The following is a 24,047-nucleotide window of genomic DNA, read 5'->3' as shown; positions in this document are numbered from 1 at the left end:
GGATCGTATTTATTTTAATGCAAGGAGTCTGACGAACAAGGCAGATGAGTTGAGGGCATAAATTAAAACATGAGGGTATGACAACATTGCTGTCACTGAGACATGGTTGAGAGAGGGACAGGATTGGCAGTTCAATACTCCAGGATCTTCAGGCTGGACAGGAAAGGAGTAAAAGAGGAGGAGATGTCACAATTTTGATTAGCAGTAACCTTAGAAGGATCTTCAAATGAAGCCATGTGGGTAAACTTAAAAACCAAAAGAAGCAATCATGTTGCTGGGAGTTTCTATAGGCCGCCTAACAGCCTGAGAGAAATAGAGCTTATATGTCGGCAAATTTCAGAGAAGGGTAAAAGTAATAGGGTAGTGGCAGTGGGGCATTTCAACTTCCCCAACATTTACTGGGGTAGTCATAGTGTGAAAGGTTTAGAGGGAGTGGAATTCTTCAAATGCATCCAGGAGTATTTTTTAAGCCAGTACGTAGAAGGTGCTAAAAGAGAAGGGTCAGTCCTGGTCTTAGGTAACAAAGCCGGGCAAGTGGTTAAAGTATCAATGGGGGAGCATTTTACAGACAGCGATCATAAATCTGTTAGATTCAATATTGTTGTGCAAAAGGACAACGATGGGCCAGAAATCAGTTTTAAACTGGGGGAAGGCTGATTTTAATAAAATCAGATATGATTTGACCAGAGTGAACTGGGAACAGACACTTTTAGATAAATCAGTGAAAGAACAGTGGGGCACATTCAAGAAAAAAATAGGATAATTACAGGGCCAACATGTTCCACTAAAGAAAAAGGGTGGGGCCAACAAATCCAGTGACTCTGGATATCAAGGGATGAACAGCATTGAATAAAGAGGAAAAAGAAGGCTTTTGGCAGACATCGAGGTCCCGAAACAGCAGAAGACCCAGAGGAGTACAGAATGTGCAAGAGAATACTTAAAAAGGAAATTCGGAGAGCAAAAAGGGGACATGAAAGGATACTGGCAGGTAGAATAAAGGAAAATCCAAATCTATTTTACAAATACATTGAGGATAAAAGGATAACTAGGGAAAGACTGGGGACCATTAAGGACCATAATGGTTATTTGTTTGTGGAACCAGAGGACATAGGTAGGGTTCTAAATGAATACTTTGAGTGGAATCGTAGTAGGCAGGACATGGACCATGCAAATGTCCATTGACCTCGAACGGGATTTTCTGGTTTTAGGGTGAGCACGGCCAGAAAATCCCACACTTTGTGTCGGTGTACACTAGTGAAAAACTATGTGGGTATAGAAATCAAGGAATAGGACTGGGATACAATTAAGGAAATTAACATACAAAGAAGAGGTTCTGAGTGGTCTGGCAGGCTTAAATCTCCAGGGCTGGATGAAATGTATCCCAGACTGTTGAGTGAGGCAAGGGGGGAAATAGCAGGGGCGCTGGCAATAATTTTCAATTCTCCTCTGGCCACAGGAGAGATGATGTGGAGATGCCAGCGTTGGACTGGGGTAAGCACAGTAAGAAGACTCACAATACCAAGCTAAAATCCAACAGCTTTATTTGGTAGCACAAGCCACAAGCTTTCAGAGCTGCACCGCAAGCCTACGGATAACCTCACGATGCTCCACTTCTCCAGCTTCCACCCGAAACACGTTAAAGAAGCCATCCCCTACGGACAAGCCCTCCATATACACAGGATCTGCTCGGATGAGGAGGATTGCAACAGACACCTCCAGACGCTGAAAGATGCCCTCATAAGAACAGGATATGGCCCTCAACTCATCGATCGACAGTTCCGATGCGTCACAGCGAAAAACTGCACCTTCATCAGGTGAGTGGAAATTGTGTTCACAAACAGGACATATAAAGACACAAACTCAATTTACAAGATAATGTTTGGAATGCAAGTCTTTACAGATAATCAAGTCTTAAAGGTACAAACAATATGAGTGGAGAGAGGGTTAAGCACAGGTTAAAGAGATGTGTATTGTCTCCTGAAGGCTGGGTAGTTTGCTGTGTACAATGGTCTGTTTGAGGTTGTGCGGTTGTTTGAAGGCAAGAAGTGGGGGTGCGGGGATGGCCTTGGCGAGATGTTCGTCTTCATCGATAACATGTTGAAGGCTCCAGAGAAGATGTCGTAGCTTCTCCGCTCCAGGGAAGTACTGGACGACGAAGGGTACTCTGTCCGCTGTGTCCCGTGTTTGTCTTCTGAGGAGGTCGGTGCAGTTTTTCGCTGTGGCGCGTCGGAACTGCTTATCAATGAGTTGAGGGCCATATCCTGTTCTTATGAGGGCATCTTTCAGCGTCTGGATGTGTCTGTTGCGATTCTCCTCATCCGAGCAGATCCTGTGTATACGGAGGGCTTGTCCGTAGGGGATGGCTTCTTTAACGTGTTTCGGGTGGAAGCTGGAGAAGTGGAGCATCGTGAGGTTATCCGTAGGCTTGCGGTACAGTGAAGTGCTGAGTGACTGTCCTTGATGGAGATGCGTGTGTCCAAGGACAGTGACATCGACACCACACAACCCTGCCACAGCAACCTCTGAAAGACGTGCCGGATCATCGACACGGATGCCATCATCTCACGTGAGAACACCATCCACCAGGTACATGGTACATACTCTTGCAACTCGGCCAACGTTGTCTACCTGATACGCTACAGGAAAGCGTATGGCTACATGGTACATTGGGGAGACCATGCAGATGCTACAACGACAGATGAATGAACACCGCTCGACAATCACCAGGCAGGAGTGTTCTCTTCCTGTTGGGGAACACTTCAGCAGTCATGGGCATTCAGCCTCTGATCTTCGGGTAAGCGTTCTCCAAGGCGGCCTTCACGACACACGACAATGCAGAGTCGCTGAGCAGAAACTGATAGCCAAGTTCCGCACACATGAGGACGGCCTCAACCGGGATCTTGGGTTCAAGTCACACTATCTGTAACCCCCACGACTTGCCTGGGCTTGCAAAATCTCACTAACTGTCCTGGCTGGAGACAATACACATCTCTTTAACCTGTGCTTAACCCTCTCTCCACTCACATTGTCTGTACCTTTAAGACTTGATTACCTGTAAAGACTCGCATTCCAATCATTATCTTGTAAATTGAGTTTGTGTCTTTATATACCCTGTTTGTGAACACAACTCCCACTCACCTGATGAAGGAGCAGTGCTCCGAAAGCTTGTGGCTTGTGCTACCAAATAAACCTGTTGGACTTTAACCTGGTGTTGTGAGACTTCTTACTGCACAGGAGAGATGCCAGAGGACTAGGGGACAGCCAATGCTTCATTATTCAAGAAAAGAGGAAGGGATAAACCAGTCAGTTTAACCTCAATGGTGGGGAAATTATTGGAAGCAGTTCTGAGAAGCAGAATTAAACTGCATTTTGAGAGGCAAAGATTAGTCAATAACAGTCAGCTTGGTTTTGTTAAGGGGAGGTGATGTTTGACCAACTCGATTGAATTTTTCGAAGAAGTGACAAGGTGTGTAGATGAGGGCAATTCATTTGACGTTGTCTACCTGGACTTCAGCAAGGCTTTTGACAAGGTCTCACATGGGAGATTGATAGAGAAGGTGAGAGCCCATGGGATCCAAGGAAATTTTGCAAATTGGATCCAGAATTGTCTGAGTTACAGGAAACAGAGGATGATGGTCAAGGGGTGTTTTCCTAACTGGAAGGCTGTGTCCAGTGGGGTCATGATGTGGAGATGCCGGCGTTGGACTGGGGTAAACACAGTAAGAAGTTTAACAACACCAGGTTAAAGTCCAACAGGTTTATTTGGTAGCAAAAGCCACACAAACTTTCGGAGCCCCAGGCCTCTTCTTCAGGTGAGGAAGAAGGGGTGAAGAAGGGGCTTGGGGCTCCGAAAGTTTGTGTGGCTTTTGCTACCGAATAAACCTGTTGGACTTTAACCTGGTGTTGTTAAACTTCTTCCAGTGGGGTCCCACAGAGGTCAGTGTTGGGGCCCCAGTGTTTGTGGTTTATATAAATGATTTTGACTTAAATGTAGGAGGATTTAACAGTAAGCTCACGGATGATACAAAAATTGGTGGGGTGGTGAATATTGAGGAGGATGACCTTAGATTACAGGAGGATACAGATAGGCAGATCAGTGGCAAATGGAATTCAATCCGGAAAAGTATGACGTGATACACTTGGGTAGGACAAACAAGGCAAGGGAATACATGATGAACGGCAGGACCCTGGGAAGCTCTGAGTATCAGAGGGACCTGGGTGTACATGAACACCGATCCCTTAAGGTAGCAGGACAGGTGGATAAAGTGGAGAAGAAGGCATATGGTATACTTGCCTTTGTTAGCTGAGGCATAGAGTTTAAGAGCAGGGAGGTTATGCTGGAACTATTTAAAGCATTGGTTAGGTCACAGCTAGCGTATTGTGTGCAGTTTTGGAATCCACATTATAGGAGGGATATGGTAGCACTGGAAAGGGTGCAGAGGAGATTTACTGGAGTGTTTGAGTTATGAAGAGAAATTGGATAGACTGGGGTTGATTCCCTTGGAGCAGAGGAGACTGAGGGGGGATGTGATTGAGGTGTATAAAATTATGAAGCGCATAGATAGACAGGAAGAAACTTTTTCCCTTGTTGGAGGGATCAAAGACTTGGGGGCATGGATTTAAGGTAAGGAGCAGAAGGTTTCGAAGGGATGCGAGGAAAAACTTTTTCAGCCAGACGGTGGGAGTCTGGAACTCACTGTCTGAAAGGGTGGTGGAGGAAGAGGCCCTCATAATATTTAAGAAGTATTTGGATGTGCATTTGCGATGCCAAGGCATACAAGGCCAAGGGCCAAGTGCTGGAAAATGGGATTAGAATAATTAGGTGGTTTGTCTTTGACAGGTGCAGACATGGTGGGCCAAAGGGCACTTTTCTGTGCTGTGGACCTCTATGACTCTCTGATCTTAAACATATTGAAAAATCTCCTTCATAGGAGGGATAAGGGATTATTCGGACAGATGGTCATTCTTAAGGAGCCTTTGAAGATGCAAGTTACTATTATCATACTTTAATTGCTGAGCTGGAGCAATTTTTCAACACCATTTTACAATTAACGCCATATCCATGAGAATTCCTGAGCATCCTCCAACTCAGCAATGAGCAAGGCAAAAACACAGGGCAACTGAGCGGGCTTTACTAACTGGAATCACAGGACTATATACCCAGTACTCACAGCTGCTTTCTTACCTCCTAGTGAGAAAGAGTTTGTTCACATGGCATTTGCTGCATGGCACCTAGGCTGCTTTAGATTGCACCAAAGGAGGCGGTTTGACCCATTGTGCTTGTGCTCTCTCTTCAACTGGAATACCTTGCTCTAATGGTGCAGACCCAATGGGCTGAATGGTCTCTTTCTGTACTGTAACCTTAATGTGGTTCTATGGTTCTACCTCCAGTGAAATGATATTCACTGTACTAATCTGCCTCGGCCTATGATTTATTTACTTGACATTTTGTTTCGAAAGTCAAAACTCTGGAGAATTCTGATTGCCAGACACCTCGCCAACGCTTCCTGAGAGAAAACACAGGTGCTGTGGTTTGCTCTGTTTAATGATCATGTCCTTCTTGTAACTATGGAAGCTCCTGTTTGTCTTGCCAGCTGTGTTGGCCGTGCTGCTGTTTTTACACCCTTTGAGGTGAATTGGACCAGTGGGATGTGCACCAGAGGGGGAACAGCACCCACAACAGCTACTACAGCAGAAAGCTATCATCCTTCAGCCCCAACTACAGCAACATCACCAACTACCAGAGGTGGCGCTGTCGGGTTCCCAAGCGGCTGACTCTCCCCTGAAGTGCCTCCAGGGAACAGCAGTATTAGAACAACAACTTCCCTTCATTCGTATAGAACCTTTAACACAGTAAAATGTCCCGATGCAGTTCGCAGAAGCGATCGAAAATGTGATACGGAGCCCCAGTAGGGGTGGTTTGAAGGCTGGCCTGTTTGTTAGGGAGGTGGATAAAGAGGCAGAGAGACTTAGGGAGGGAATTCCAGAGGTTAGGAAGCTGAAATGGTGGAGCGATGAAAATCAGGAAAACTCAAAGAGGTGGGACTTGGAGGAGCAGTGGTGCTGGAGGAGATCATAGAGATAGGGAGGGGTGGGATTTGAAAACACGAGTGAGAATTTTAAAATCGAGGCTTTGTCAGGCCAGAGGCCAATGTAAGTCAGTGAGCAAAGGGAGCGATAGGTGAACGGGACTTGGTGTGCGTTTGGATACAATGGCAGAGAAGCAATAGAAATGCTGTATGGGGGGTGTGCTGACTGCCATTTTATTTCACTTGACATGTGGGTCTGAGACACGTCAGCATGCCTGGATACCCTGGATCTCTGGGTTAATAGTCCAGCGGTAATACCACGGGCCCACTGCCTCCCCAAAGGGCCATTCAGCCCATCCAATCTGCGTTGGCTAAAATCTGAAAATAAAGCATGAAAGAGAAAAAAATTAAAGTGAACAAAATAAGTGAAAGCTTATAAAAGAATAGCCGAAGTGAACTATTTTAAAGCCTGTCCCTTCAACCTCATCTACGTTCCTGCCTTGGCCAGAATCTGTGTTAAAGGTCTTGTTTACCTCCTGACAGCGCTCTGGATTGGGCGGGGAACTATCAGTTTGCTCTTGCGGATGATACAAATATTTGTTAAAGATTTCAGTTTGCTCCTTCCAAAAGGGATGAGTCAGCGCAGAGAACGAGCAGTGCTGCCAATCTCAACACAAACAGCAGCTAATCTCCCCGAGACAGAACATGCCCTCCCGAACCCTCTCTCCTCATTTTGCTCATGTCCCTCACCAAGAGCTTATAAGGTGAAACCTAGTCTTACTAAGAGAATGACATTCCTGGAAAAGGAATGGGCTCTGATTAGGAACTGATTCCCACATGAGAAAGATGCAAGGATGTGTGATGGGATCACACAAGGAATGATCCACTGTAACTGTCGCAGAGATTTAGTGTGCCAGACTAGGTAATGCTGGGACTGAACAGCCTACAGAACCCCAAACAGCCTTCTGAGCCCCAGACAGGGGCCTCATGCAACCATTAAACCATAATACAGAAGTGCCTGAAGACAGAGTAGGCCGAGACTGGCTTGGGCTCCGCATTTGATCTGCGTAAACTGGAAGCACAGGAGCTCGATTCCCACTAAGATTGGCAACAAGATTCCCGCTGGAAGCTGCCTTGTTTTGGGTTAAATATCTGCGCAGGGCCCTGCAAAAATGGCACATATAGTGCATTGACAAAGCTGGCCGTGCAGAACAACATTTTACAGGAAACATTGGTTACCAACTCTTCAGGGTAGCCCTGAAGTCTCCAGCAATTCAGGTTTAATTTCCTGAATACTGCTGTGAGTAAAGGGAAGAATGAAAATTACAGGAGCATTAAAAACGATGATTTTTGTTCTCATTTTTTTGAATTCTTGAGTTTATTCGTGATTAAATCATTGGTGAGGAGGAAATGCTGTTTGGCCTACTGAGCCAATTACAGATCAGAGGTCATGTGGCTCAATCTCCAAGAAAACGTTCATCCAGAGTTGACAACCTTACTTTACCACAGATGTGGTTGTTTGCAGTTCATGTGTTTGTGAACTGCATTTTTGGCGAGCAAACTCTCCCCCTCACTGAACTCAGGCAGAGTGGCAGCGAACCCCACTTCCTTCCCACTGATCTCAGGCAGAGTGGCAGCGAACCCCACTTCCTTCCCACTGATCTCAGGCAGATGGCAGCAGACCCCTCCTCAATGATCTCAGGCAGAGTGGCAGCGGGGCCCCCTTTCTCCCCCACCGATCTCAAGCAGAGAGCCGTCAGACCCACCTCCCCAGTGCAAATTCATTTAAATGGCCATTGCGCACGTTTCGGGCGTGGTCCCGATCGTGGCCATTTTTGGGCCTTGGTAAAGGGGAAATGGCGCAGAGGCGGGCGCAGATCGCGCTACTTGCCTCACGTCCGACTTTACCAAGTTTTTGCACCTGAAAACGGGTGCAACTTGATGGTAAAATCAGGCCCATTGCCTCATGCACGTCATGTCATGAGATTTTAGCTCCTCGAACATCCTTCGCAGGGAAGGTTTTAGGTGGGGTTCAATTTCCATGTTATATTTTAAAGCAAAGTGCATTTTCTCTGATTTGAAGGAAGCCACAGGCCACAAACATTGAAGGCGTTTATTAAAGACAAACAGGTCAGGCGGTGAAATATCGCAGCTCAATCTACCAAGCTCATTGAAACAAAGTGCCTGAGCCGAGCACATTAGACATGGGGGACGGAGAGGCCAAGACCGAGGGGGAGCTCCGGGACTTGGGTGAAGGACCCTGAGATATTCACGCTTTCTGGACGTCATTCCAATCGAGCTAAAAAAGCTGCATCAGCTCATCGAGTTGCTACAGAATAAATCAATCTCAAAGGCTCAATTGGTGAAGATAATCAATCGAACATATGAAATAGAAACAGAAGCAGACCATAAAGCCCCCCCAAGCCTGCTCCACATTCCCATCTATCCCCAATAAGCTTTGATTCTCTCGCCTAACAAGAACCTATACACCTCCACCTTAAAAATATTCACTGACCCCACCTCCATTACCGACTGAGGCAAAGTTCCAAATCAAAGTCGGACAACCCTCTGAGAGAAAAATATTCTGCTCATCTCTGTCCTAAAAGGGCAATCCCAAATTTAAAAATAGTGCCCCCTAATTCTGGATCGCCCACAAGAGGAAAAATCCTTTCCACCTCCACCTTGTCAAGACCATTCAGGATCTTATCTATTCAATCAAGTCACCCCCTCACTCTTCTAAACTCCAGCAGAAACAAGCCCAGCCTCTGCAACCTTTCCTCATAAAACAACCCACACATTCCAGGTACCAATCTATTAACGTCCTCTGAACTACCTCCAAAGCCTTTACATCCTTCTTTAAATGAGGAAACCCTAAACTGCACATTGTATTCCAGATGTGGTCTCACCAATGCCCTGTATAATTGAAGCATAAAATCCTTACTTTTGTGATCAATTCCTCTCATAATACAGGATATAATTCCATTAGCCTTCTTAATCACAGAATTGTCACAGCACAAAGGGAGGCCATTTGGCCCATTGTGTCTGCACCAGCTCTCCAAATGAACATCATGACTTAGTGCCATTTCCTTACATTTTCCCCGTACCCCTGCACATTGTTTCTATTCAAATAATCAGCTAATGTCCTCCTAAATACCTCGATTGAACCATGCAGGTAGTGCATTCCAGACTCCAACTACTCACTAGATGAAAAAGTTTATTCTCACATCACATTTGCTTCTTGTGCAAATCACTTTAAATCTTTGTCCTCTCGTTCTTCATCATTTACATAGAAACATAGAAGATAGGAGCAGAAGGAGGCCATTTGGCCCTTCGAGCCTGCTTCACCATTCATTAAGCTCATGGTTGATCATCCAACTCAATCGCCTGATCCTACTTTTTCCCTATAATCTTTGATCCCATTCGCCCCAAGTGCTATATCCAGCCGCCTCTTGAATACATTCAATGTTTTGGCATCAACTACTCCCTGTGGTAATGAATTCCACAGGCTTACCACTCTTTGGGTGAAGAAATGTCTCCTCGCCTCCGTCCTAAATGGTCTACCCTGAATCCTCAGACTGTGACCCCTGGTTCTGGACTCCCCCATCATCGGGAACATCTTCCCTGCATCTATCCTGTCTAGTCCTGTTAGAATTTTAAAAGTCTCTACGTGATCTCCCCTCATTTGTCTGAACTCCAGCGAAAACAATCCTAATCTAGTCAATCTTTCCTCATACATCAGTCCTGCCATCCCCGGAATCAGCCTGGTAAACCTTCGCTGCACACCCTCGAGAGCAAGAACATCCTTCCTCAGAAAAGGAGACCAAAACTGCACACAATACTCTAGGTGTGGCCTCACCATGACCCTGTATAGTTGCAACATCACATCCTTGCTCCTGTATTCGAAATCTTTCACAATGAAGGCCAACATGCCATTTGCCTTCTTTACCGCCTGCTGCACCTGCATGCTTACCTTCAGTGACTGGTGCACAAGGACACCCAGGTCCCGCTGCACACTCCCCTCTCCCAATTTACAGCCATTCAAGTAGTAATCTGCTTTCTTGTTTTTGTTTCCAAAGTGAATAACCTCACACTTATCCAAATTATACTGTATCTGCCATTGATTAGCCCACTCACCCAACCTGTCCAGATCATTCTGAAGGATCTCTGCATCCTCGTCATAGTTCCCACCCAATTTGGTCTCATCTGCAAACTTTGAGATGTTACATTTTGTTCCCTCATCCAAATCATTAATGTATATTGTGACTAGCTGGGATCCCAGCACCATTCCCTGTGGCACCCCACTATCACTGCCTGTCAATTTGAAAAGCACCTATTAATTCCTACTCTTTACATAAGAACATGAGAAATAGGAGCAGGAGTAGGCCATCTAGCCCCTCGAGCCTGCCCCGCCATTCAATAAGATCATGGCTGATCTGAAGTGAATCAGTTCCACTTACCCGCCTGATCCCTATAACCCCTAATTCCCCTACCGATCAGAAATCCATCTATCCGTGACTTAAACATATTCAACGAGGTAGCCTCCACCACTTCAGTGGGCAGAGAATTCCAGAGATTCACCACCCTCTGAGAGAAGAAGTTCCTCCTCAACTCTGTCCTAAACTGACCCCCCTTTATTTTGAGGTTGTGCCCTCTAGTTCTGGTTTCCTTTCTAAGTGGAAAGAATCTCTCCACTTCTACCCTATCCAGCCCCTTCATTATCTTACATGCCTCTATAAGATTTGTTTCCTCTCTGCCAAGCAGTTTTCTATCCATTTTAATACACTTCTCCAATCCCATGCGCTCTCTTGCGCGATAATCTCTTGTGCGGGACTTTGTCAAACGCTTTCTGAAAGTCCAAATATACCACATCTACTGGTTCCCCCTTGTCAACTCTACTAGTTACATCTTCAAAGAATTCCAACTGATTTGTCAAGCAGGATTTCCCCTTCATAAATCCATGCTGACTCTGTCTGTTCCTGCCACTGCTTTCTAAATGTTCAGCTTTAAAGTCCTTGATAATGGACTACCAATGTTAAGCTTACTGGTCTATAATTCCGTTTTCTCTCTACCTCCCTTTTTGAATATTGGAGTAACATTCACTACCCTCCAATCTGCAGGGACTGTTCCAGAGTCTATAGAATCCTGGAAGATGACCATCAATGCATCCACTATTCCGAGAGCCACTTCCTTAAGTACTCTGGGATGTAGATTATCAGGCCCTGGGGATTTATCCACCTTCAATCCCATCAACTTTCCCAGTACCATTTCTCTACTAATATTGATCTCCCTCAGTTCTTCCCTCTCACTAATTCTTGCATTCTCCAACATTTCTGGCATCTGATTTGTGTCCTCTTTTGTGAAGACAGAACCAAAGTATGCATTCAATTGCTGGGCCATTTCTTTGTCCCCTGTTATACATTCCCCAGTTTCTGTCTGTAAGGGACCTACATTTGTCTTCACCAACCTCTTTCTCTTCACATATCTATAGAAACTCTTAGCATCAGTCTTTATGTTCCCTGAAAGCTTACTTTCGAACTGTATTTTCCTCTTCTTAATCAATCCCTTGGTCCTTCTTTGCTGAATTCTAAATTGCTCCCAATCCTCAGACCTATTATTTTTCTTGGCCAATCTACATGCTTCTTCCTTCGATCGGATACTCTCTCTAATTTCCTTTTTAAGCCATGGACTGGCCCTCTTACCTATTTTGCTTTTGTGCCGGACAAGAATAAATAGTTGCTGCAGTTCCCCCATGCGTCTCTTGAATGTTTGCCATTGTCTATCCACTGTCATCCCTTTAAGTAACTCTCCCCAATCTATCAAGGCCAATTCTTAAGAGTATTGATAGGCAGAGGGGTCTGGATGAACAGGTACACAGGTCACTGAAAGTGGTAATGCAGATGGAGAAGGTAGTCAAGAAGGCATACAGCATGCTTGCCTTCATCGGTCGGGGTATTGAGTTTAAAAATTGGCAAGTCATGTTGCAGCTTTATAGAACCTTAGTTAGGCCGCACTTGGATTATAGTGTTCAATTCTGGTCGTCACATTACCAGAAGGATGTGGAGGCTTTGGAGAGGGTAGAGAAAAGATTTACCAGGATGTTGCCTGGTATGGAGGGCATTAGCTATGAGGAGAGGTTGGAGAAACTTGGTTTGTTCTCACTTATAGACTTCTATCAGGTCGCCCCTCAATGGAGGTTGAGGGGCGATCTGATAGAAGTCTACAAGATTATGAGGGGCATGGATAGAGTGGATGATCAAAAGCTTTTTCCCAGAGTGGAAGAGTCAATTACTAGGGGGCATGGGTTTAAGGTGCGTGGAGCAAGTTTTAAAGATGTACGAGGCAAGTTTTTTTTTACACAGAGGGTGGTGGGTGCCTGGAACTCGCTGCCAGGGGAGGTAGTGGAAGCAGATACGATAGTGACTTTTAAGAGGCATCTTGATAAATACATGAATAGAATGGGAATAGAGGGATACGGTCTCCAGAAGGGTAGGGGGATTTAGTTCAGTCGGGCAGCATGGTCGGTGCAGGATTGGAGGACCAAAGGGCCTGTTCCTGTGCTGTACTTTTTTTTGTTCTTTATATATCCTCATAGTTTCCTTTATTAAGATTCAGCACCATAGTCTCCAAATCAACTACTTCACTCTCCATCTTGATAAAAAATTCTATCATGTTATGGTCGCTCATCCCCAAGCATGAGTGAGAACAGTTTCTCCCTATCTACTCTGTCCAACCCCCTCATGATTTTGAACATCTGAATCAAACCTCCTCTTAGTCTTCTGTTCTTCAAGGAGAACAGTTCCAACCTTTCCAATCTATACTCATAAATGAAGTTTCTCAACCATTCCTGTAAACCTCTTTTGCACTGTGTCCATCCTTCCTATAATGTGGCACCTAGAATTGTACACAATATTCTTGCTGAGGTCTAACTAGTGTCCTGTATATGTTCATCATAACCTCTTTGCTCTTGTACTCTATACCGCTATTAATAAAACCCAGAATACTATAAGCTTCATTGACTGCTCTCTCCAGCTGTCCTGCCATCTTTAATGATCTATGCACACAAAAACCCAGATCCCTCTGCTCCTGCACCCTTTTAAGAATTTTACCTCTTACTTTATCTGTTTGAATTTGGAGTCTTGTGCTGACTCTTCCTTATGGCTTGCCCCATACTGACAGTAAACTGACCGCAACATGCAGGCACTGTTGGATCAGATGAAAAATTGATCTTTTGGCTTTCATTAGCTTGTCCTTTGGCTAGTGTATAGTAGGTAGCAATGTCCACTGAATGCACCTAAACTGCCTCCCCTTGACTTTTTGTCTCTTCATTTTCCTCCTACCAAATGATTTACCTCACATTTCTCCACATTGAACATCATCTATTTGCCCACTCCACCATCTTGTCTCTGTCCTTTGAAGTTCTACACCGTCCTCTTCACATTTTACAATACTTCCAAGTTTTGTGTCATCAGCAAACTTTGAAATTGTCCCCTGCATGCCATGATCAAGTTCATGAATATATATTAGGAAAAGCAAGGGTCCTAATATCACCCCTGGGAAACCCCACTGCAAACCTTCCTCCAGCCCAAAATATATCGACTGACCATTACTCTCTGCTTCCTCCTGTGCAGCCAATTTTGTATCCACATTGCTATTGTCCCTTTTATTCCATGAGCTATAGCTTTTCTCACAAGTCTGTTGCGTGGCACTGTATCAAATGCCTTCTGAAAGTCTATGTACACCACATCAATAGCATTAACCTCATTGATCTTTCTGTTAACTCCTCCAAACAACTCCAGCAAGTTAGTTAAACACAATTTCCCCTTTGAAAATCCATGCTGACTCTTCCTAAGCAACCATCATTTTTCCATATAGCTATGAATTCTATCCTGAATAATTGTTTCTAGAAGCTTGCTCACTACTGATGTTAAACTAACTGGCCTTTAATTGCCGGGACTATCCTTACAACCGTTTTTGAACAAGGGTGTAATTCTCCAGTCCTCTGGCACATCCCTGAGTCTAAGGAAGACTGGAATATTATGGCCAACGCCTGTGTAATTTCCATTCTCATTTCCTACAATATCCGTGGATGCATCTCATCCAGTCCAGGTGCCTTGTCAACTTTCAATACCGACAACCCATACAAAGCTTCCTCTTTTTTGAATCCTTGTAGGAACAGTTTCCTTGTCTGTCACCATGTCCTGAGTAGCAGCTACCTCCTTAGTAAAGATAGATGCAAAGTATTCATTTAATACCTGAGCTATGCCCCCAGCCTCTATGTAAATTCCATTTTAGGTACAACCCTACTCCTCCTTTTACCACCTTTTTATGATTTATATACATATGTTGCCTGCCAGTATTTTTTCATAATCCCTCTTCACTTCTCTAATGAGCTTTTTCACATCCCCTCTGAACCTTCTGTATTCCTCTTGGTTCTCAACCACTGTTACAGATTCACCTACATCCTGTGTTGACTATACTATTAAAAAGATCCAAGTGAATTGGTGAAACCAAAGGCAAGACACAGAGCTTTTCTTTATCAAGAGAGTTAATTGACTTGTTTAGTCTAACAGCTCTCCTCCCACTCAATCCAGTGTCCCAGCTATCCCCTAGTTATATGTGGTCAAAGACAATTAATACCCATCATCTGTTTCTGTTAACATTAACAATATAATTGTCCTTAACAAACCTTAACAATTTAATTGACAAGTCAGTGACACATTCCACCCACACTCGCACCCTGCCCTGTTACCTGCGTCCCCTTCACAATATCTAACCTCCAGCAGCACCACATGCTGTTCCAGTGTACTTCCGTACCTCCCTTTTCTTCACCTCCCCGACTGCAATTTAGTTCAATCTATATGCAGTGTGATCCCACCTCAGTCAGCTCCCCAATCCTCAGCAAATGTCCTCCAATGACACCATCAACACATTCCTCAAAAGTGTTTCAGTGTCAATCATGATGCATTTGCCTCATTGCCACCCACAGCAAACCATATTCACCTGTGCTTCACAGACGCTCATAATGGCCGCCATGCCTTCAAAATGAGGAGAGGAAGAGAATGGGAATGGAGCTCCACAGAGCTCAGCCAATGATCATTTCTGCTCTGCTTAAACAGGAAGACCTTAGTGACAGCTTTATAACGTATCACTGATCTACTCCAAGCTGGTGAGGCAGCAATGATGAACTGTTGGCTCGGGAGAGGAATAATAATGAAAGCTAACACTGGATTTCACCATGAGTGGCAACTCCCAGTCTGCTGCTGAGATGTGAAGACTGCGCATGACTGATTGGTCCATGTGCAATGGGTGCGTGACTGTTTGTACAACTACTTTGTGCATGTGTAGCCGGGGATGGAGAATCATAAAATCCCTCTAGTGCAGAAGGAGCCCATTTGGCCCACCGAGTCTGCACCGACTCTAACAGAGTATCTTATCCAGGTCCTTTCCCTGTAACTCCGCACATTTACCCTGGCTAATCTCCTTAACCTACACATCTTGGGACATGAAGGGGCAATTTAGCATGGCCAATCCACCTAATCTGCACATCTTTAGAGCGGGGGAGGAAACCAACATACCTGGAGGAAACCCACATGGACACAGGGAAAATGTGCAAATTCCACATAGTCACCCAAGACCACAATTGAACCCAGTTCCCTGGCACTGTGAGACAGCAGTGCTAACCACAAAACTCTGGGGGGGATTTGATCATTATTTTGGTGCACAGTGAGTGCATGATTGACTGTTCGAGCTATTCTGGAATTCCTGGTTTTCCAAGGAATACTGTAACTGTCTGCTCTGGGGTTTTGCACCCCCATCTTCATCCTCCTCCTCCACCACCTCCCTAATGGAATCCTCCTCGGATGAGAGGGGCGGAGTGGTTGGTTCCTACTGCACCTCTGGCTATAGCCGCTGCATTGCGTTGGTCAGAACACAGCACATCAGGATAAAACTGGAACTCATGACGACTGAAGGACATCTCCAAGCATTTGAGACACATTTTGAGCTCACCGATGGCTAGTTTGTGAAATATCCGATTGTCACTTTATAGTGCTCCTGGTGTTCATCGGTTCATGCTGAGTTAGAGAACCAGATATGAAAGAGATGTTTCTTGTTCCCTAGCAACCACCCTTTAAAGCTGGCTGCAGGTATAAACAGGTCTGGGATGTTTTCACTGAGACAGTATGGAATCATCATGGCAGCTCCCAGGGAACCTGGCAGAGACCTGTTCCAACCTCCTCCTGTGGTTGTACACCAGCTGCACCTTGAACAGAATGGAAATACCTTGTGGTTGACAGCAGCTACTGAACCAGCGTGTGGTTGCCACGTTGCTGCAGTCAATGGCACCCGGCCCCACTGGAGAGCCAGCCAGAGACACAAAATCCCAGTGCTTGCTCATTCTGGCAACTGGCATGACCGGGGAAGTTCACATCACTCCCAGCCCTGACAAGAATAAACAGCTATTGTCACCTACCTTACATATTTATCTGCAGCCGACTGTGAGATCAAGATATCTCCAGTGACATCCTAGACGGAAGCAGGAAAGGAGAGATTGAGGATGGGACTGATATTCACAGCTACTGGTTATGTATGGTCAGCAGGCTGGTTATGTATAGTCAGCAGGTCCAGCAGGCTGGTTATGTATAGTCAGCAGGTCCAGCAGGCTGGTTATGTATAGTCAGCAGGTCCAGCAGGCTGGTTAAATACAGTCAGCAGGTCCAGCAGGCTGGTTAAATACAGTCAAAAGGTCCAGCAGGCTGGTTATGTATGGTCAGCAGGTCCAGCAGGCTGGTTATGTATGGTCAGCAGGTCCAGCAGGCTGGTTATGTATGGTCAGCAGGTCCAGCAGGCTGGTTATGTACGGTCAGCAGGTCCAGCAGGCTGGTTACAGTCAGCAGGTCAGGCAGGCTGGTTAAATACAGTCAACAGGTCCAGCAGGCTGGTTATGTACAGTCAGCAGGTCCAGCAGGCTGGTTATGTACGGTCAACAGGTCCAGCAGGTTGGTTATGTACGGTCAACAGGTCCAGCAGGCTGGTTATGTACGGTCAACAGGTCCAGCAGGCTGGTTATGTATGGTCAGCAGGTCCAGCAGGCTGGTTATGTATGGTCAGCAGGTCCAGCAGGCTGGTTATGTATGGTCAGCAGGTCCAGCAGGCTGGTTATGTACGGTCAGCAGGTCCAGCAGGCTGGTTATGTACGGTCAGCAGGTCCAGCAGGCTGGTTATGTACGGTCAACAGGTCCAGCAGGTTGGTTATGTACGGTCAACAGGTCCAGCAGGTTGGTTATGTACAGTCAGCAGGTCCAGCAGGTTGGTTATGTACAGTCAACAGGTCCAGCAGGCTGGTTATGTACGGTCAGCAGGTCCAGCAGCCTGGTTATGTACGGTCAGCAGGTCCAGCAGGCTGGTTATGTACGGTCAGCAGGTCCAGCAGGCTGGTTATGTACGGTCAGCAGGTCCAGCAGGCTGGCTATGTACGGTCAGCAGGCCCAGCAGGCTGGCTATGTACGGTCAGCAGGCCCAGCAGGCTGGTTATGTACGGTCAACAGGTCCAGCAGGCTGGTTATGTACGGTCAACAGGTCCAGCAGGCTGGTTATGTACAGTCAGCAGGTCCAGCAGGCTGGTTATGTACAGTCAGCAGGTCCAGCAGGCTGGTTATTTACAGTCAACAGGTCCAGCAGGCTGGTTATGTACAGTCAGCAGGTCCAGCAGGCTGGTTATGTACAGTCAGCAGGTCCAGCAGGCTGGTTATGTACAGTCAGCAGATCCAGCAGGCTGGTTATGTACAGTCAGCAGGTCCAGCAGCCTGGTTATGTACAGTCAGCAGGTCCAGCAGCCTGGTTATGTACAGTCAGCAGGTCCAGCAGCCTGGTTATGTACGGTTAGCAGGTCCAGCAGGCTGGTTATGTACAGTCAGCAGGTCCAGCAGGCTGGTTATTTACAGTCAACAGGTCCAGCAGGCTGGTTATGTACAGTCAGCAGGTCCGCAGGCTGGTTATGTACAGTCAGCAGGTCCAGCAGGCTGGTTATGTACAGTCAGCAGGTCCAGCAGGCTGGTTATGTACAGTCAGGAGGCCCAGCAGGCTGGTTATGTACGGTCAGCAGGTCCAGCAGGCTGGTTATGTACGGTCAGCAGGTCCAGCAGGCTGGTTATGTACGGTCAGCAGGTCCAGCAGGCTGGCTATGTATGGTCAGCAGGCCCAGCAGGCTGGCTATGTACGGTCAGCAGGTCCAGCAGGCTGGTTATGTACGGTCAACAGGTCCAGCAGGCTGGTTATGTACAGTCAGCAGATCCAGCAGGCTGGTTATGTACAGTCAGCAGGTCCAGCAGCCTGGTTATGTACAGTCAGCAGGTCCAGCAGCCTGGTTATGTACAGTCAGCAGGTCCAGCAGCCTGGTTATGTACGGTTAGCAGGTCCAGCAGGCTGGTTATGTACAGTCAGCAGGTCCAGCAGCCTGGTTATGTACGGTTAGCAGGTCCAGCAGGCTGGTTATGTACAGTCAGCAGGTCCAGCAGGCTGGTTATGTACAGTCAGCAGGTCCAGCAGGCTGGTTATGTACAGTCAGCAGATCCAGCAGGCTGGTTATGTACAGTCAGCAGGTCCAGCAGCCTGGTTATGTACAGTTAGCAGGTCCAGCAGGCTGGTTATGTACAGTCAGCAGGTCCAGCAGCCTGGTTATGTACGGTTAGCAGGTCCAGCAGGCTGGTTATGTACAGTCAGCAGGTCCAGCAGGCTGGTTATGTACAGTCAGCAGGTCCAGCAGGCTGGTTATGTACAGTCAGCAGGTCCTGCAGCCTGGTTATGTACAGTCAGCAGGTCCAGCAGCCTGGTTATGTACAGTCAGCAGGTCCAGCAGCCTGGTTATGTACGGTTAGCAGGTCCAGCAGGCTGGTTATGTACAGTCAGCAGGTCCAGCAGGCTGGTTATTTACAGTCAACAGGTCCAGCAGGCTGGTTATGTACAGTCAGCAGGTCCAGCAGGCTGGTTATGTACAGTCAGCAGGTCCAGCAGGCTGGTTATGTACAGTCAGGAGGCCCAGCAGGCTGGTTATGTACGGTCAGCAGGTCCAGCAGGCTGGTTATGTACGGTCAGCAGGTCCAGCAGGCTGGTTATGTACGGTCAGCAGGTCCAGCAGGCTGGCTATGTATGGTCAGCAGGCCCAGCAGGCTGGCTATGTACGGTCAGCAGGTCCAGCAGGCTGGTTATGTACGGTCAACAGGTCCAGCAGGCTGGTTATGTACAGTCAGCAGATCCAGCAGGCTGGTTATGTACAGTCAGCAGGTCCAGCAGCCTGGTTATGTACAGTCAGCAGGTCCAGCAGCCTGGTTATGTACAGTCAGCAGGTCCAGCAGCCTGGTTATGTACGGTTAGCAGGTCCAGCAGGCTGGTTATGTACAGTCAGCAGGTCCAGCAGCCTGGTTATGTACGGTTAGCAGGTCCAGCAGGCTGGTTATGTACAGTCAGCAGGTCCAGCAGGCTGGTTATGTACAGTCAGCAGGTCCAGCAGGCTGGTTATGTACAGTCAGCAGATCCAGCAGGCTGGTTATGTACAGTCAGCAGGTCCAGCAGCCTGGTTATGTACAGTTAGCAGGTCCAGCAGGCTGGTTATGTACAGTCAGCAGGTCCAGCAGCCTGGTTATGTACGGTTAGCAGGTCCAGCAGGCTGGTTATGTACAGTCAGCAGGTCCAGCAGGCTGGTTATGTACAGTCAGCAGGTCCAGCAGGCTGGTTATTTACAGTCAACAGGTCCAGCAGGCTGGTTATGTACAGTCAGCAGGTCCAGCAGGCTGGTTATGAACAGTCAGCAGATCCAGCAGGCTGGTTATGTACAGTCAGCAGGTCCAGCAGCCTGGTTATGTACAGTCAGCAGGTCCAGCAGGCTGGTTTTGTACGGTTAGCAGGTCCAGCAGGCTGGTTATGTACAGTCAGCAGGTCCAGCAGGCTGGTTATTTACAGTCAACAGGTCCAGCAGGCTGGTTATGTACAGTCAGCAGGTCCGCAGGCTGGTTATGTACAGTCAGCAGGTCCAGCAGGCTGGTTATGTACAGTCAGCAGGTCCAGCAGGCTGGTTATGTACAGTCAGCAGGTCCAGCAGGTTGGTTACAGTCAGCAGGTCCAGCAGGCTGGTTACAGTCAGCAGGTCCAGCAGGCTGGTTACAGTCAGCAGGTCCAGCAGGCTGGTTACAGTCAGCAGGTCCAGCAGGCTGGTTACAGTCAGCAGGTCCAGCAGGCTGGTTACAGTCAGCAGGTCCAGCAGGCTGGTTACAGTCAGCAGGTCCAGCAGGCTGGTTATGTACAGTCAGCAGGTCCAGCAGGCTGGTTATGTACAGTCAGCAGGTCCAGCAGGCTGGTTATGTACAGTCAGCAGGTCCAGCAGGCTGGTTACAGTCAGCAGGTCCAGCAGGCTGGTTATGTACAGTCAGCAGGTCCAGCAGGTTGGTTACAGTCAGCAGGTCCAGCAGGCTGGTTACAGTCAGCAGGTCCAGCAGGCTGGTTATGTACAGTCAGCAGGCCCAGCAGCTTGGTTATGTACAGTCAGCAGGTCCAGCAGGCTTGTTGTGTACGGTCATCAGGTCCAGCAGGCTGGTTACAGTCAGCAGGTCCAGCAGGCTGGTTATGTACGGTCAGCAGGTCCAGCAGCCTGGTTATGTACGGTCAGCAGGTCCAGCAGGCTGGTTATGTACGGTCAGCAGGCCCAGCAGGCTGGTTATGTACAGTCAGCAGGTCCAGCAGGCTGGTTATGTACAGTCAGCAGGTCCAGCAGGTTGGTTACAGTCAGCAGGTCCAGCAGGCTGGTTACAGTCAGCAGGTCCAGCAGGCTGGTTATGTACAGTCAGCAGGCCCAGCAGCTTGGTTATGTACAGTCAGCAGGTCCAGCAGGCTTGTTGTGTACGGTCATCAGGTCCAGCAGGCTGGTTACAGTCAGCAGGTCCAGCAGGCTGGTTATGTACGGTCAGCAGGTCCAGCAGCCTGGTTATGTACGGTCAGCAGGTCCAGCAGGCTGGTTATGTACGGTCAGCAGGCCCAGCAGGCTGGTTATGTACGGTCAGCAGGCCCAGCAGGCTGGTTATGTACAGTCAGCAGGTCCAGCAGGCTGGTTATGTACAGTCAGCAGGTCCAGCAGGCTGGTTATGTACAGTCAGCAGGCCCAGCAGGCTGGTTGTGTACAGTCAGCAGGTCCAGCAGGCTGGTTGTGTACAGTCAGCAGGTCCAGCAGGCTGGTTGTGTACAGTCAGCAGGTCCAGCAGGCTGGTTGTGTACAGTCAGCAGGCCCAGCAGGCTGGTTGTGTACAGTCAGCAGGTCCAGCAGGCTGGTTATGTACAGTCAGCAGGTCCAGCAGGCTGGTTGTGTACAATTAATGAAACAGTATGACGCATTAACACAAATATTACGTTTATCAAAGCAAATGTTACAATCTCGCCAATGGGAGCATTTGGAACCTTCTAACTCTGTAATTGTGGTATCAAATTCTTAATTCAGCTAAATAAATATGAATAAGTCAGAAGATCAAACGGCACACGAGACGACCATATGGCCCATTGTGCAACTGCCAACCTTTTGAAAGCCCAATTTGGTTAGTCCCTATCCACTGCCCATTCTCCTGCTAGGGCTTGGTGAGAACAACAGGGCAGCTCCAGAGAAAGGGTCTGTTATGCTTTGGGGTCTTTAGCCTCTTCTACAGCAAAAAGCAAAAGAATAAGTAGCCACACCATGGATTACTTATCCAACAAGTCAGAGTTTATTGAGATAGGTGTTGCTTCATTACAGAAGGAGCAGCATTCCAAAAGCTTGTGATTTCAAATAAACCTGTTGGACTATAACCTGGTGTTATGTGACCTCTCATCTTGTCCACCCCAGTCCAACACTGGCATCTCCACGTAAGATGGAAGAGAGATATAACCCTGTGGATCCCTCTGGTAATGTCACAGCATGTCATGTGACTAATCACAGAGAGACATTGTTTTACAATATATAACAGGTTAATTACCAATTTTACAACATGGGCAATAAAGATGAGAAGAAGAATGGACAAAATAGGGGCCAGTTTTAACATCCTTTTCAACCATCCTTACTGCTGAAAAGAAGCATTAATTGATGCACTATCAATTACGACACGAAGACTCCAGTGAGTGAGGGAAACTAATAGGCTTTTATTCACAGAGAACAGGAGCACACCCTTGTAGCTGACCTGGTCTAGACTGAGGCGAGGAGGAGGTACCATCACCTTTATACCCCACTCTGGGTGGAAAGGGAGGAGTCTCAGGTGGAAAGGGAGGAGTCTCGGGCCAGGTGCAGCATGGGTGTGTCCAGGCATGTACATGTAGTAACAGTGGTTCACCACATTAATGTCCCCCAAAGCTGTGTTTCTGTGAAGAATGGCCTCCACCAAGAGAAACCCCAGTTTCCAAGTAAAATGAGTGAATGAGTCTTATGTTGGAAGGTCTGATTTCTGCACTCTGAGATATAAGTGATCGGTCACACCGAAAATCTTACCTTTGGCCCAGGGAAGACAGAAATATTCAAAGCTTTCTGTACAGTGCCGCAATCGGACAAAGTGACTTTAAAAGGCCTATAGTGTGTTAGCTTTTATTAACAGGGGGTTGGAGTTTAAGAGCCGTGGGGTTATGCTGCAACTGTACAGGACCTTGGTGAGACCACATTTGGAATATTGTGTGCAGTTCTGGTCACCTCACTATAAGAAGGATGTGGAAGCGCTGGAAAGAGTGCAGAGGAGATTTACCAGGATGCTGCCTGGTTTGGAGGGTAGGTCTTATGAGGAAAGGTTGAGGGAGCTGGGGCTGTTCTCTCTGGAGCGGAGGAGGCTGAGGGGAGACTTAATAGAGGTTTATAAAATGATGAAGGGGATAGATAGAGTGAACGTTCAAAGACTATTTCCTCGGGTGGATGGAGCTATTACAAGGGGGCATAACTATAGGGTTCGTGGTGGGAGATACAGGAAGGATATCAGAGGTAGGTTTTTTATGCAGAGAGTGGTTGGGGTGTGGAATGGACTGCCTGCAGTGATAGTGGAGTCAGACACTTTAGGAACATTTAAGCGGTTATTGGATAGGCACATGGAGCACACCAGGATGATAGGGAGTGGGATAGCTTGATCTTGGTTTCAGATAAAGCTCGGCACAACATCGTGGGCCGAAGGGCCTGTTCTGTGCTGTACTGTTCTATGTTCTATGTTCTATGTTCTAAAACCAGGCCTTTCTGGGCTAACTCTAGAATTTGCCCAGCGTATGGGCTCTGGTTTCAATCAAATTCTGATCTGTGCATGAACGTTTAATGATCTCATATTTGTACAAAAACAACCTGAAACCCCAGCTTGAATAACATCCTCAGCCAAGGAGTATATGTTTGAGTAAACAGGATGTTCTGATGACAGGAGTGCACTGTGAAAGTGGTCCGAGACACTTTGCTGGAAAACTATTCACCTGTGGCACATGCTGGGCTGCTCAGAGGAATAGAGCAGAGCTGTGTATTACAGTTCAAACCAAAGTCTTAAACCTGCGTGCAAATGTTTTGAAGCTTTTTTTGGTGGGGAGCATTTACGGTTTTGGTTGTAATCAAGGACTGGTCTGTTTCATAGGGTCTGCGTACAGAGTTCAACCCAGGACATCCTTACATCCTGCACTGTTGTTATTTCCATATCGAGTACTTGGCAGCTAAAAAAAGAGTCTTTCTTATAAAAAAACTACAGTTTAAATGGGTCACACTGCTGCTGCTTTGTGATACAGTTTTTCCCAAAATAATATCAAAGATTGGAAGCAGAAGAATCCAGCAAGGTGCGACCTTCCCCAGTCATACTGCTGGGTGTAACTCCTGAGAAAAAATAGATTTAAATGATTGGTTCAATGTCTATTGTTTGCCTTTATGGTTTCTCCACAAGTTGTTCACTCATGGGAATATGGAAGCCATTTTATGTGCACTGCCTCATACCAAGGGAGTGTTGGCCACGGAGTTGAGACGATGATGATGCAGCCTTGTCTCTAATTTGTGCTCCCAACGAG

The sequence above is a fragment of the Mustelus asterias genome, chromosome 17 (genome assembly GCF_964213995.1).
Source record: "Mustelus asterias chromosome 17, sMusAst1.hap1.1, whole genome shotgun sequence".
NCBI classification, from domain to species: domain Eukaryota; kingdom Metazoa; phylum Chordata; class Chondrichthyes; order Carcharhiniformes; family Triakidae; genus Mustelus; species Mustelus asterias.
This window is presented reverse-complemented; position numbering follows the sequence as displayed.